Source organism: Trichoplusia ni, chromosome 5, assembly GCF_003590095.1.
Source record: "Trichoplusia ni isolate ovarian cell line Hi5 chromosome 5, tn1, whole genome shotgun sequence".
NCBI classification, from domain to species: Eukaryota; Metazoa; Arthropoda; class Insecta; order Lepidoptera; family Noctuidae; genus Trichoplusia; species Trichoplusia ni.
In genome coordinates this window covers 1,170,993-1,187,873 of record NC_039482.1, presented here as the reverse complement: position 1 = coordinate 1,187,873, position 16,881 = coordinate 1,170,993, and positions in this window count along the sequence as shown.

The following is a 16,881-nucleotide window of genomic DNA, read 5'->3' as shown; positions in this document are numbered from 1 at the left end:
GTTATCTTACATACGACCTGAAACTTATTTCCTTGCAGAAACCGGGTATTAGAGTATTACCGAACACTAAGTTTTGAATAAAAAAGTAGAACTAGTTACATTTCCTTTAACGACTCCCACTTTAAGGAATTTAATCCTTGTGTCGCGGAGAGTTTTATAAACATACAAAATCACATGCACAAAGACACCAAGACTTAGAACAAGTATTAGTGGATCACACAAATGCTTGTCCTACGCGGGGATCGAACCCGCAACACGTTACGCACAGTGGGTTTGGTGTGGTGACCGCAACCACTCGGTTATCCGTGGAGTCTTACTACTACGTCAGACGAATTTTGAAATGTGATCCGGTAAATGAGGACGGATGATATTAATTGCAAACAGTTCGCTGTAAATAGTCCGAAAATTACCGTTAAAACGCAGATCATGGTAATTACGTGGCATTCCTTCCAGCACGCGGTCGAACGCTCCTCCCGTAATACTGTAACGTTAATTGATTCTGTTAACCAACCAAATGGTAGCGAAACTGGAATCTGCGCTACGTCACCTGCAACTGACAGTTTAGGATATTCCTTGGTAAAGTCATTCAATACTGATTTTGTACGAGTGAGTCGGCGTAATGCAACTTAAAAACAAAGGCTAAGACTATCTTATAAATTGCAAAACGAAAGCTACGTTTCCGTGTCAAGAAAGATTTCTAGGAATAAATAGCTGAAGGGATGTTTTAAATATATCTGGCCTCCGCCGATCGTGTTTTAAATACCGCGTCAGTCTAGCAAAAATGTTCTCCATGAAAGTTGTTGTCGAGTCTGAAAATACAATATTCTATTTACTGATGAGAACTTTAAATGGTGTAGCGTGTTACGATTAATAGCTACGGCTTTCTGAATAAAAAATGCTTATTACCATGCCCGAATAGGCTTTATCGTAGAACATTACTTTAAATAGATATTAACAATTACGATATACAACCTGTTCACACAATGATATGATAAAAAAGATGACGTTCGTGTTCGAACGTCAAAAAAAGCGCATCCGAAACATTACATTACAAATCGACTGACTCTAGATGCGGATTTCCACAATACAATTTCCATTAATAAAACGCGCCAGGAAATTCAAAAGGTTCCATTTAAGAACTTATTATATTTTATAAGCAGAACGATAACTGCGAAATCTTCTGTAAAAAAATACATACAATAGGATATGTTTAAAACTAACAAAGAAAAATGAACTTCTTCGGATGAAGAAGTTCTATGAGTATAAACGTATAAAACGCGAGAAATGCAATCCAAGTACGCTGGTAACAAACAAAAGCTATGAATAATTAAACAATACGTATTTTGTTACCATCCAGGCAGATTACTTTGGAAAATGAAAAAACTGATGACCTTTTGTCCAATTTTGATAGATAAATAGTAAAACCGCCTATCGACGACTGCGTGATAGATGGAATTACTAAAAAAAGATAGAAAGGTTTTACACATAAAAACGGTATTCAAAAAAACTTCCACGAAATAACTTTTGTTTTAAAGTTCCAAAAGTCAAAAGGGACTTCCTTTTTGAAACTACAGTTAGCTGAAACAAAAGCCAAGTTGTTGAAAGCCAATGCACAATGCTCCAAAAATATTGATCGGGATTTGTACACTTCAAACACACACAGATACCACGAATTTCTTTATCCCTATCTTGTTTTCGTTCAAAACATATCACTCAGTTTTTAGTATAAGAGTCAGGAATATACCGGAATTTTATTGAACCCGCAATAACAGAAGAATTCCACTTGGCTAGACGGCATTTTAAACTTGCAAGACTTTGAGAGGTTTATGAAATAGACAGACAAAACATTGTGGATATTTACCGGCTTGTGAAATGGGAGGTCGAGAACTTTGTTCGTAGGATGAAGCCATTTTTGCCGAACGTGGATGCAGTAAGCCCCGATTAGTGACGAGCCTGAACTCTTTACGAGACTTCAGAGCTTTTGGTTTTGAATCCTATCCTGCACAAGAGAAATATTTTGCAGTGCGAAAATAGTTCCGAGAATTTCCGCTCAGCACATTTTATTAAACTTCGTGAAATTGAACTTAATGAAAAAAGAATTTATATTATAATAAGTAGACAAAATTAATGTTTTAAAATACTCCTGAGTATTATAATACTTTAACTGAAGCTACAAACGCCACAATATAAGAATATTTTTCGGTACTGGATGTATTAAATTGTTTCGCCTCCGGCTTTTAACTGAGGGTTGTACGAGCTGTGACCAGGAAGGAAATATAAATAAGATTTAAGTACGAAAAAGCAGTGCCCAAAATTATATTCATGAAAGTACCTACTTAACGTGTGTTTTATACTTTAGCCCGGTATGCAGGTACGTTTTACCCGGAATGGGATTCTGTAGAGTAAGAGTATTTGAAAACTTCAAGAGTCTATTTCTAAATTTTTCAGTAATCTCAACGTCCATTTAAACAAAACAGAACAGCAAATAATTTGAAGTTGAAATGTTCCAGTCAGAATGCTGGACATAACTTTAATATTGTAACATTGAAAAGCGTCCCCTAAGGACGTCATCCGTTCACGAGCGATGCATGCATCAGCATGCATTAGTTCAACCATAGCGTATTCAGACAGCGGTCGGCGGACACAACACACATACCGAGATGTAATGCGATTTGTATCGACTTTATAATGTACACGTTAAGTTTATCTTATGTTAAGGTATTTTAAGCTTATTGTACATTGTTGAGTGTTCTGTTTCTGATGGTACAAGTCTTAAATCACATATGGACCAGAGCGTTTTTTGATCATGTCCAAATTAATTATAGACTAAAGCTCAGTTTTCAAAAGTTTTTCATGTTTGTTGTTCGGACAGAATGCATTTACCAATGACTAAAATTGTATTGTATACCTCTATTGAAATTTCGGATATCGCACGCATCGTCCTTTTTCGCCCAAGCGCTAGATGAAATGTAACACGAATACGCTCGTTCGTTAGCTTGTAACAAAATGGCGAGTGTTCTGCTATTCTGACACTTGGTTCGGTATGATATCCCAAAACATTTCATGAAGCAGCTCGTTATTTACAAGTGAAATCTCTAGTCTCCACACACCCTTTGTTATGAAATCTGTTTACCTTTTGAATGAGGACGGAAAGCTAGGGAATTTGGTTTTCTCCGAACCGGACGCAATTGGCGGTCACTCAAATGGACTCATCCTCAAGGATTTCTGGTAATTTAAACAGTTGAAGGACGCCGCTGGTTCCGGACATCGCAATCAAATTATGGCAACAAGCTGACATCTCAATCACGAACTAGATGACCCGTATTACACTATTACCCTTACTGATTTGACCTACACTGAGCCATCTTCTAGTGATATATGGTCCATCGACAAAATAAGTGAATTAATGGATAACTGTCTATAGATGAAAAGTGATCAAAATTTAAACAAAAAAAAAACACTTAATAACTATACAATATTCGATATAAAAGGGTGTTCAAATTAACAATAACATTTCCTAATTTTCTATCACGACCTGGCTTGTTAGACAACTATTTTATGATATAAACGCAGTGTTTTTATAATAATAAATTTGTATCAAACTTAAGTACCTTCTTAAGTTGTGCTAACTAAAGCGAATATGTTTTCAAGTTTTATTATTATGTGTTTCGTAATTACACCTACAAAATTTATAGTTTTCGCATGCCGGCTGAAGGTGAGATGCATCAAGAATGAACATTGTATTATATTTTAACACCTTTTGTTTACACAATGTCTCTTGAGAAGAATAAAGGTATATATTCTATTCTATTTTAAGTGAAGTGACACATTAACAAAAACCACAGGACGTCGACACCCAGACACAAGTATGCGTGGGTTCGATCCCTTCTACACTTTGAAAAGACTAGCCATTGTAGCCATGCTAAAAATAAGTCTTGCAGAATTATAAACCGTTTGAAAGATGACACAGACTGGTCAGGCTTTATATTTTTTACGCGTGAAGGTAATAACTCTGATTCCATACGTATGATAAAATAGACTTCGACTTTTACAGTAAAATGTAAAATGACTATAACTGGCCTACTACTCGCGCACCAGACGTAACCTTGCGCTTCATAAATGGGTCAGTAAACTTCCGGCCCATCGTAGCTCCAACGCCGAGTTGTATAACGTGTTCCCTTTTTTTGCAAAAATACACTTTTCAATACAGAAATAAAATACACATCAATCAAAAATATATCACTATAATATTTACAATAGATTTTGTAAAGAAGCTTCTAAGTAACAGGTATTTATATTTTAAAATATATTCCTGAAACTAATTCTTTGAACGACAAAATTAATCTAGTTAGAATTGCAGGCTCTGGAATCCAATTTCCGCAGTTTTTTCTTTGCGTTCTTTCCAGTACTAACATCGGGAGGATGCTGGAAGAAGAGGAAATCAGGTAATTGCAATAAACAAAGGAAATTGTATTAGTGCTCGACCCGTGTAATTAACGTAACGGTATTAGGATGTTGTGAACTTGTTATAATAGCTGACATATTTAAAATCTGTAGAGCATCCTACCGGAGCCTGCAAATAGGGTTTTTTTTATGCCTACGATATTAGAATCGAAATTCACTACACAATTTTTACATAGGTATTGTAATTTTTGTTACCATTCTCTAGAACCAATGACGTGATGGCGAAAATGTCTCCTCCTCTATCTTACTTTTGCTAACATTTTTAAAAGCCGTAATAATGTCAGCCCAGCGTGGTCGAACACCAAATTTACCGATATACGTAAAGCATAATATCAAAGGTATATAGAACGGGAGCTACCAATATGAGCGCCCCGGGGCGTTATCAGGTTCACCCCCTAACACTATTCCGCACTCTACAACTTTTCCTGGATTGCTAATTGGATTGGTATTTTAGTATCTAGTCTACGCATATCAATATTAATAATACAAAGGTCATAAGAAGAGGTTTTTGGCTATGCAGGTAAATATAGAGAAATTTATGCAGCACCTAACGAAATACAGTTTTTGTTTTTTAAATGACGTAATACAGGGTAGGCGAACCTTTAATGCATCAACGTGCCATTTTTTCTGAAAAAAAGTTTAATGGGGTCATTCGCGTGCCATCAAATAATTATAAATACTATCAAATTGATCGTCTTAAAATACCTAATTCTGCGACGTGCCCAAAATATTGTGTCGTGTGCCATCAATGGCACGCGTGCCATTGGTTCGCCTACCCTGACGTATTATATTGTTTTCAAGAGGTTTAGAGAGTTTTATTGTACGGATAGCCGTTGAGCCGCGTCGTGTTTGTTGCTTGTTCGATCCCCGTGTAGGACAAGCATTTGTATTGATGGTTAGCTTGAGACAGGATGTTCTTGTGTATGCGGGAGTGTTACTATCATTCAAAAAAAAGTTACTATCATTTAATACAAATTAATTGTCAGGTATCAAACAGCGTCTATCGACAGTACTTTCACCACGTCTCTAGACGAAAGAAATAGTTCTAAAGAACGACTAGTTCTGCACGGAAAAGTGGAAGGCAGTAAATGACTGCACAGGTCACCTATGCAATGCTCTGAACGAGTGAAATCTGCATAAGTGAGCCGCCATATGATTGCGCTTGAAAGTCCGCCAACAGGAAAAGGTGAAGGAAAATCGCGCGGCGAGCTGTTTCCGCATCTACTAGTAATATGGACGTGTCACCGTGACCACGATCTCTCTGCCAAGAGTCATCCAAAAGAGTAACGAACGGAACTAGTTATTAAGTATCCGATAATAAGTTTCTTATTTGAGTATAGTGGCAAAAGCTTAAGCTCGATCTTTATATATAACGAAAAATTTTATATCAGGCCAGTTAAAAAGCCAGCACGCCACCTCACTTCAATAATTGCAACTTGTTCTTTTCGGATACCTCTGATTGCCATTACAATGGTAAGCCCTTAAAATTGTTTTAACATGGAATTAATAAGCATAGACTTGATAATACAATTCGCACTACACTTCAATAGTTTAGGTTTTCTACATATTCTGCGGAGAACCTGCGATCTTTCCAAGACTATTCCTCCCAGACTTCTGGCGTCGACAAGATTGATTACAGTACTTCCTATGTTCGTATATCGGTCAAACTAAAAGAATAAAGCAACAGATATAAATAATACACAAGACGGTCATCTGTAACGTCTTTGCAAACTTCGCCGCTAACAAATGTCAGGATGGAAGAATAAAAATAACATTTTCGAAAAATGCATTTTTAGAAACTTTTATTTGAGATTACTTCCACCTGGTTCTTTGTGTCTTCAATTCTTTCAATTTCAAATTGATTGAACCAAAATTCCAGTAAGCTAATATTTTGACAATACTATATTATATTATTTTGACATCTATATCTATGTATATCTATATCTATTAGATATATATATCTTTTTTTATAGCTTAACAAAATTATTTTAATATTATAAGCTCAAATCTACTAAGCATGGCTTCGTATTCATGTATTATGTTGTTGAAAATTAAGCACTATTTAATTGAAATCTGTGAATTATATTACAGCTTCATCAGGCTCGCAATAATCGTATTGTGACACGATGAGCTGCATTGCCAATGAATATTAAATTCAAATTACATTTACTTAGGTATTTAGCGGTCCGGCTCTTGAAACAAATTATACACAGTACATGACAAGTAAGAAGACTTCCATGTAATAAAATATTTATTATTAACGTCCCTTTTCAGTCACGAGACAATTCAAAAGACGGGTTTCTCACCTTGAATAACTTCAAGGAAATAATCGTGTCTTTTTAAAGGCTTATACAGGGACACTGGTTCAACACGTAGAGGCTTTGAAGGAGAACTTTAATCTAAAGTACGATGGACCATCTACCGGGATCTATCCAACCCCGCTCTATGGGTGAAAAGATATGAACAATCTATAATAGATGCAAATATACTTATCATTGTTTCTTTTTAAGTGAAACTTCTTTACCGGTTGTGGATAATTGTTTTTCGTCACGTGCCCCTTTTTTTAAATTCACTGGATATGTTCATGGCAAGAAACCCGTCGTTTTTATAGCATGCTCAAGACGGATCCAACTTGAACAAGCTTCTTGATAACTTTAATTAAAAAATGTGATGCACTTAGCTGGGAACTCTTCAGAAGAACAGACTTGGACGACCCAAGTAAGCTACAAATATACAACTACGGAAAAAAAATTGGGTCATTGGTATTTATTTTTAATTGCTAATATTAATCATAAATACATTTTGACGTCTGTATTAAACTAAAAAGGTGATTTCCTATTCCTGTAAAATTGAAGATGTATAGATGCGGTACAGGTGAGCATAAATCGCGTAAGTTCACAGCGAGGGAACGGGCGAAACTTCTCAGAAACTAGCACCTACATTAACTATAGTGCAATGCTTCTACCACTACACAAAGTCTACTTAGAATTACCCTATTATAGTTAATTGAATAGTAGCATAGGAATTTGAAACTTCGCAATTAAAAAATAGTTCACGTCACAGTTACCTTCACAATAAACGGCAAACTTATACTATTATTTTTACTATTTAGCTGCAGCCTTAATCATATTTGTAAAAATTGGGAATTTATAAAATGTATCCATGCCAATTGTTGCACCTAACAAACATTTTTTTTAATTACAGATGGCCGGACAGTTAGCGGAGTCTTTTTATTAGACTTCCTTTTTACCATTTCTGTAAGGAACTCTAAAAAGTATAAAAATTAATGAGAAATCTTTTCAAATTTTTGATACAGCTTTCCAATCCGTAAGGCAAATAAAACCTTTTTTAATTCATTCTGTAATCAATGTCACATGTGTTCGATCGGGATTTCAAGCACAACAAAACTAAACCGGTTTTTGCAAAAACGTCTGATAAAATTTGCAGATGTTTGAGAATTTTTATAAATACTGATTTTCTGTTCTTCAAAAGAAAATCTATTAATTCGTCATTAACAATATTCAAAGATTATGTCTGTCTTTTTAACTGAAGCCAAGATCTGTGCATTTGTATTCGACGTTATATACGTAATTATTATTACTTCTTGTTTTGAAATTAAAACTCGGAACTAGTCAGTATAAATCACTGTACGTAATTAAATTTCGGGAATGGTTGGCGTTTATAAACAATACTCCAATGTGTGAAAATTATTTCCAATTGAGAGATTTCTATTGACATTCATGATTATAGAAATTATTCTTGGCAAGAGAAGCAGAAGGGTGATTCTCCGGAAAAAAAATACATAAGGAAACATGGCCGTACCATCACATTTTGAATACATAATTATCATAAATAGATTACAACATTTAACCATTACAGTAACTTTATCAGTAGAAATTTGGCGTGGGTAATGATTTCTTTACCTTGTTAGTTTTTCGAAGAATCACCCACTTTTCATATTGCTGGCAAATCATAGGTTGAATGCAATGTGGGACCTGTGTATACTACTTAGGTACGAGTACTTAGTTACGTGTAGCGAAGTCTCGTTAAATATTCCCGCACAGCTATCAGACATTCTGCGTCATATGGCAAACACAACATGCAGTCAATTGCGAATCTTATTTAACAAGCATTTTAGTTCAAAATTAAGGTGAACTATTACCACAGACTTGCTTCGACGTTTCTTCTCTGATTATCCGGTATCAGGATAGTAGGTAGGACTCCGACGGGACTGAAATTTCACGTTTTTAACAAGTACCTACTAATAACATTAACGAAATCCTTTTTGTAGAAGAAACTATTTCATTTTATACCATTAAAAACTAATTTACAATGTGTGTGTAAATATAAAACCTTTTTTATAATCTGGTTGGCTTATTTAGTTATCCGCTAACAACTTGCCGCCTTTTCAGGCTACTTTTTCGTATTTCATGCAAAATAGGAGCTGCTGAAAAATTTGTTTATGTGAATACATTTTTGAAAAGTTGCTTCCTTATTAAGACGCATATTTTAGTTGTAACACTCAGTAATGGTAATACCTTTGTCAATGTTATATTTGTTTTTTTTTTCTTTTAACCTTTTTTTCTATATTATTGGTATGACAAGCAGCTGAGCATCCTCTTTTTATTACGCGGAGGAATTCCCATGGATACCCGCCTCCTCGGGGGGTATGTCAGAGTCTTACTGACCAAACCTGAACCGCCGTGCAACACCTTCCGCATTTAGACGTGCTGCGCATCCTGTCTTGGCTCTATATTACCTATGACATTAAATGATTATGCAATGTATCCACGAATTGTAATTCTGCGTATTATGTATTAGTAAAGAACCTCATGAACACTAACGTAGTTCTGTTTCCGCACTACAATTTAAAATTGCTTGCTTTTGTTGACACGTCTCGCTTTTTTTATTATTATTATAAAATACTATCTATATGACAGTAGATGCCTACTGATTTAAACTGCAACGGTATTACTAATCCCTGAATGTAGCCAATATACCTGAATGCCATTTTGGGGACATTAAATGACAGTACATTGCAAATGCCAGTTGATTTTTTTAGGATGACGTTACTTGGTTGTTTCGTTCGTCGTTCCTGCACTTAAGCAATGTATGAGGATTATGAATATACAAGTAGGTGGGTGTACGTACATACGTTACCCCAGGGTCAGATGCGCTGCATCTAAAATATAGGAAGTTAGGAAGTTCGAGAGCCTTTTTGATAAGTCGGGGGAATCCTGATGGATACACGTTCCCGCAGGCGAAGAACAGGTAGTGTCAGACTCTTACTGAATAAACCTGAAAGGCCGTCCTACGTCCTCCACGCGTATGGCAATGCGTTGAAATCCTTCATAAAAGTTCAAGAGGCTGACTATTTGACGGGCAGCCTATAATAAGTACGTACGGAAGAACAAACTATTGCAGAGTAAAGTTTAGACAAGAGACCAAAGTCTTGGTATTAGGATAAGGACAACGCTTATGTCATATACTTTTGAATCTTAAAAATGATATAAATAACGCCCAATACCTAATTGTGATTTCAAATAATCAACAGCTTTATTTAATGCCTAAGTAAACAATATTGCCATGAATGTTACAGATTTAATCCCCATCAGGCTTTGATTGCATTCCTGTGGATAGAATGTGCATGTTAAGCCGAAAGCTTAGTGTTTACAACAAACATTTCCCATGGCAAGAACTATTTGCTAATGGATACATATGTTCGGAAACAGATATTTCAATTAATAAATAGTCAACATTTCATCTTTCATCAAATCTACAAAGTTTAATGAAGCAGAGATATTCTTCATTTAACATTGCATTTGTGTCTAGCATTTGCTTGGAGCCATTTGAAATGAGAATTTCGGGATTGGGATATGTTTTGCTTGGAAAGTCACTAAGAACATTTTGATATTTGACTGCGATACCTAGTGCAACACATAAGACTAATCACGCCTGCCGGGTGTGTTATGAAACATCATTGGCCTAGCCTTTTCCCAACTATGTTGGGGTCGGCTACCAGTCCAACCGGTTTCAGCTAAGTACCAGTGTTTTACAAGGGCGACTGCCTATCTGACCTCCTTAACCCAGTTACCTGGGCAACACGATACTCCTTGGTTAGACTGGCTGTCAGACTTTTCAAGCTTCTGACTACCTTGTAACGACTGTCAATGATGTAGGAATAACAGCCGGGACCCACAAATTAACGTGCCTTCCGAAAAACGGAGGAACGTTATGACAAAGATGGTCACCCATCTACGGACCAACCGCGTCAAGCATAGCTTAACCTGTGATCGATTCACTTATGCGGTTATAGCTTAGCCACGAGCTCCTCCGGGTGTGTTATGAAACATTGAAACTATAATGATTTGACTGCATACTTTACATTTACTGATAGCTGGGTACTGGATATAAATATGTATTTGAAATGTGTGTCTCTTCTCTTTCAAGCTTTCTCTTAATACGATCTAAAAAATGTGAATATAATCAAATGTATAGAATATCTTTGACACGCTGGATGGAGTAAGAAATCGAGACATGAGTGGACTTAAGTATTATAATCAACTAGCAGTTGCCCGCGACTTCGTCCCCGTGGGTAGAAGATATAAGTTATGATTTAGGTATACCTGCCCGGTTTTTTTTTTCACATTTTCCATTATATCTTAGCTCCTATTAGTCGCAGCGTGATGGTTCATAGCCTAAAGCCTTACTCGATGAATGGTCTATTCAACACAAAAAGTATTTTTCAATTTGGGCCAGTAGTTCCTGAGATTAGCGCGTTCAAACAAACAAACAAACTCTTCAGCTTTATATATTAGTAAGTAAGTATAGAAGTATAGATAATCCAATAAATGAAAATTCACGACTGACAGGAGTGATTGTGCGGTGACCATCTGGTGAACTCCTGAGAAGTTCCAGTCGATATGTGTTTACAGTAGCTGCCAAATAACTGTTGACTGTATGCCCTTTTAACCCATTGGATCAACAGAAAGGTAGTTTTTGGAGGGTATGCATCAATGTATGCATAACTTAAGATCGGCGAACAGTCCAAGCGACTGGACAGTTTTGAGATTTGGTTGAATTTGAGTATTGGTGATATGGGCTACTCATATACATTTCCAAAATTAGTATGCTTAGTAGCCTATAGTATTTGTACTTTTTTTATAAATAAGTATCTATTGGTATCATTTGAAAGAAAGAAAACAATTTGCCATGTTCATACCTGGAGACACAGGAGTGCCCCAAGACGAGCAAAGCGTAGCGAAACCTTTTCTCGAAACGTTACTTTTCGATGTTCGAGATAGTTCATATTCTCTAATATAATTAAAATACAAGCTTCTGCCTGCGGCAAGGCTCGTAATGTATGTAGTTACGTAATTATAAATTACTAGGTATTTGGATGAAACTAGCTGTTACCCGCGACTTCGTAATAAATCGTAGCCTATGTGTTAATTTAGGGTGTCAGCAAACTCCATAGTATGGCGTGGCGTACACAGAGATTTTAGTCAGGGTAGGCAAAAAGAAACGGCCAAGTGCGAGTCTGATTCGCGACTCTTACAGTTGGTACAAGATGTAAAAAAAGGTTACTTACCCATCAGATTTACGACCGTACCAAATGATGCTTAACCTCGATTTTTCTCGGTGATCTATGAAACTGTTCACTCTCAAAATAACTATCAACGTTGATATCAACGTCAACGTTGTGCGGTAAACTTTGTAGTTACCTACCTAGTATACCTAGCCTATGTATTTGAATATTAAACCTTTACATCTATCTTTTCGTCAGAACATTTACCATTGAATCGTAGGTAGTCAAAAACGTATACATTTCTCTAAACTTTTTTTCTATTGACAATATACCTATCATATTGTAAACACGAAAATAACCTTATCGTTGAAGTAGGTACCAAGCGGGATCTTACCAATAAATCGTGGCACACGTACGAAATATGTACATATTATATTATTGTTATTTTGTAAATAATTAAGTTTAGATAAGTAAAGTAAATCTTTAGTTCAAAATGAATGAGTATCAAAAGTACAAACGATTTCTCCGTATCTACGAGCAACTTGTTATATTTAAATCATTTTGTTTTCTACTTATTGTCTTTTACGATTGACTTACCTTCCTTATTTAGATATCTTGAGTCCATACCAAATTTCATTAAAATCAGTTCAGCCGTTTTGACGTGAAGAAGTAACAAACATACACACTCACAAACTTTCGCCTTTATAATATTAGTGGGATTAAAAAGTTAAAGTATTTCCGTACCCCAAATGATAGAAAAACCAACCCTTTTAAGTTCACCAAAACCCAACAATAGTCCTCGTCACCGCTCACCAACAGTACCTAATTATTTTGCTGCCAAGTAATATGCTGGTAATGTCATGAAATTAAATGATATAGGTAAATGGAAATTGACTGTTCAAAATCGAATACTTGTTCCGATTAACGTATTTATCATAAGGAACGTAGGTATTAACTATATCAACAAAAAGCACTTAGCATGAAACTCATTATTTCAAAACATTTTATTTAATATAAAAAAATCTACCTTTTACCATTTTGGACCTTTTTAAGGTGTATTTTTCAATACTTTAATCTATCTCGTAGATCGCACTACCGTCGTCGAATATAGGTACCTGGTTCGACGACACAACTTTCCGTCTCGCTGCTGCCTTAAGACTAGGTGCTTCATCTTGTTCTCCGCATCGCTGCCACTGTGGTGAAGTAGTCAACAGCCTCGGACACCACGGTCTATCATGCAGCCGTAGTGCAGGTCGCATGGCTCGTCACGCGAATATTAATGACATTATCCGTCGAGCTCTTGTTGCCGTCGGCGTATCTGCTGTATTAGAACCTAATGGTTTGGTACGCGATGATGGCAAGAGACCGGACAGTATGTCTTTGTTCCCTTGGAAGATGGGTAGGCCTTTAGTGTGGGACGCCATTTGTGTCGATACTCTTGCGCCATCTCACCTTCCCGGCTCTTCGAGCTGCGCTGGCTCTGCTGCCGCGGCTGCTGAAAACCTCAAACGGCGCAAATATGGTAATCTAGTTGGTAGTTACTTCTTTGAGCCGTTTGGGGTTGAAACTTTTGGGCCGTGGGGGCCGAGTGCCAAAACGCTTTTTAAAGACCTAGCAAATCGTCTCGTTGACACTTCTCGTGACCCAAAGGCTGGCTTTTACCTCGCTCAGAGGATTAGCATTGCCATTCAACGTGGCAATGCTGCCAGCCTTTTGGGCAAACTCCCAGCTGGCAGCGATGCCGATGAATTTTTTGATGCATTGATTTAATTATTGTTTATGTTTTTTTTTTGTATATAGCAAATGATTGGAAACCTCTGAAAAATAACAAAACCGTTTCTATTATTTGCACATACACGCAAATAACAAATTTTCTGGAAGTTGGAACTTGGCATTTGGCACTTCTTGTAGATGCCGTAGATAGACAACGGGCGACATCTGTATATCCGTCACGCTAACTTTCCATCGTTATGTTCATCATTCTATACACAGATGGCGCAGAATCACAATTCAAAGCTTCCATTTGATGTAACATTGTCAGGAGGAACGTACATTAAAATGAAAACGTGTTTTATCAACCTAACATAAAAAAAGTTATGAAATGTCTTAAGCATAATTAAAAATAAGCAATATTAGGTCATTATGATTAATATCTGGAAGGTACTTGGTTATTATTGTTTATTCAATATGAAGGGGATAAATATTATTTAAATAAAAATCCATAAATCTGTACGCTCTGACCAGGTTATATTAAATTGCTAGTTACTGATGTCACTTAATAGTAATTGCGAGATCGTATAGATGGCGCTTACTGCTAGACGTCTTGATTTAAATCTATAAATTTTTAGCCTGCAATAACAATGAAGTGCAGGAAAGAATAACTGTTTATTATGTTATTGGTAGGTACATGAAGTAATAAATTCTCGCAATATTTCACCATTATATATTTTCACCAAATTATCACCATTTTGTAAAGTGTGGGTGTGAAAATTATTATTTTTCCTCACTGCAGCTACTTTTTCTTTCTGTATTTTTTTTGTCTATACTACCGCGGGTATAGTATTTTATGAGTATAATGTCTTTGATTTTATTACTGAACGATTTTAATAAATCCTTATTTATATGAAAGCTTGCGTACAGAACTTGCGTAGCCATAGACATTTAATTACCTAGTTCCGAACGAAACAAACAATTTTAACGTCAACTGTCAATTTTGTCAGACTATGGTAATGCAGCAGAATTGGGCATAGTAAATAAAGGAAATAAACGTAAATAAAAATAAAGCTATAGTAACAATAAGCTAAGCTGCTTAGCCCATATAAACATTTTATCCACAACAGCATCTTTTTACTTTTGTTCTTTATTATACCCAGTTGATGAATTTCAGGTGATAAATGTAAACTTTATTACCAAGATCCGGTGAACTAGTCAATGCTTTCGCTCAGGTTATCTGCATACGTAAAGATAAAATTCGAACTGTCTTCGAATTTATTTGTGAAAAATGGCTTGACAATTGAATTTTAAAGCATTTCAATACAGAAATCTTTATTAGGTTGGTAGTTTGAGAGATACCTACTATCATGTCTGAATAATGTGCCTATGCAATTTCGCAAGCTACATCTCAATAGAATTAGAATGTAATTGTAGACTTCATCTCCGGTCTATTGCTGTGCATGCTGTGCGAACTATGGTACTCCACATATATGGTAGTGCGAATAATATAATATATATATAAAATCTCCTTGCGGCACAAAGCTAGACATTACCAGAATAGCTGTTGTTCTTTTTACAAAACTGGGGGTTCAGGAGAACCAATCTGAAGCCGAAATTAGTTTGAATACCTCATGATTTTCTCAAAGGAGTTGCGAAGGTAGTTTTCCCTTCATTCAATAAATTATTAAACTTCTCAACCTCTGTTTTGAGTATTCTCACAAAAAGACAAAATGTCAATTGAGGATTGTCTTGAAATGATAAGATATTTTACATTAAGTGTCGATTTTTCAATCGTCAGTTAACTTTTATCTGAGGAATAAATGTGGCCGTTTGACATATTTCCTATACAAAAACTTTCAAAATGTCAAATTCATCAAAGTCAAATTGAAAAATCGGCCCTTAGTCGCTGTTGAAAATATTAAATAGGTTGGAATAGTAGTTTTACAGACCATGTATCTTATTCCAAATTCTGCGACATATTTATTACTGCGCTGCTCATATTATCATATTATATAACCTATAGCCTTAATAAATCATCTATCTATCACAAAACAAATTTAGATAACTGACTAGTAGTTCCTTTGAGTACATTTAAACAAAAAAATATTATTTCTTAATATTATTACTATAGATTTTGCACCATGCTAACAAAAAATGCGAAGATATGAATGTTTGTGATATTTGTACGAGAACTTTTTAATCATATCTTAATATAAATTCATCTGATTCATGATGAATAATAAGTCATCTTAAAAATATACATATCTGAACCCAGATTCTGCCATTTACAGGGGCGATTAATGAATTGCAGTTGGATTAAATTTGAAACTATTCCAATTCCCTAAAGCAATTTGCCAACACAATAATTGGAAATTCATTGGTGTTAAAAAAATGCTTACAATATTTCAAATAGTGCCAATTTAATCCATTAGCCATTCATTCATCAGCCATTGTAAATAGCAGAATTGAGCCCGGAATTAGATATTATTGTAAGTGTAAGTGTATCTTGTTTGTATGCACATATATACCCTAGAGGGTTTGTATGAAGCTAAATCTATTATATTTATTTGGTTTGAGCTACACATGCCATAATTTAATAATTAAGTCACTCAGACCTCATGATCTATAATTCAAGAGCAACGAACTAATCAAAAATGTTTTTGTAGGTACCCATGCAATGTATTAAAAAGTAATACAGTGATTTTACTACACATTTATTTATTTCCATACTATGAAGTAAATGTAAGTATTATATAATTTATAAATTAAAATAATTACTATCACCAAACATTGAAATATAATAGTAGTTGTAAGTAAAATTGGAAATTACGATAAAAAATAAAAATTTAATTAGGACATTTTTAGTCCAAACAATAGACATTTTTGAATGGCAGAAAAAAGCTACTCACTACTGAGCTTCTTAAATATATAAATTTATACAGTTAGTAATAACATTTTACATACTAAAAATAAGAGATCATATAGGTATTATTACAACATATAGGTATTAATCTTAATGTTATTTGGTTTCTACACTACTGACTAGAATGACTAGATCAATTTCTACTTCTGACAAACATTTATAATGGAATTTCAAGAATATCATTAATGACAAAACACAGGCAAGCAGCGATTAAAAGACTATTTGTTATTTGAGTTTACAAGAATGTATGTAA